The following is a 292-nucleotide window of genomic DNA, read 5'->3' on the forward strand; positions in this document are numbered from 1 at the left end:
CTTCCTGCCAAAGTGGCCACAGGGCAGAGAGCCCTCTCCTGCTCTCCCGGCTCTCGGTGCACCCCAAGAAACATGCAGATGGGAAGGTGCAGGTCTCTCCCCACCTGTGCCCAGCCAGCCTGCCGGAGCACCAGGAGGAAAAACAAAGGCGACCTATGTGAGTAGGAGTGAGCACACGTGCCTGCTCCTCTCTGTTGATCAGCGTGGGGCTGAGACCTGTGCTCCTGTGCCTGGGGAAGACAGCATTAGAAGTGGGGGTGAAAAGTCTTACCAACCCCACCCACTGCTGAAC

This window comes from Tauraco erythrolophus, chromosome 4 (genome assembly GCF_009769465.1).
Source record: "Tauraco erythrolophus isolate bTauEry1 chromosome 4, bTauEry1.pri, whole genome shotgun sequence".
Classification (NCBI taxonomy): domain Eukaryota; kingdom Metazoa; phylum Chordata; class Aves; order Musophagiformes; family Musophagidae; genus Tauraco; species Tauraco erythrolophus.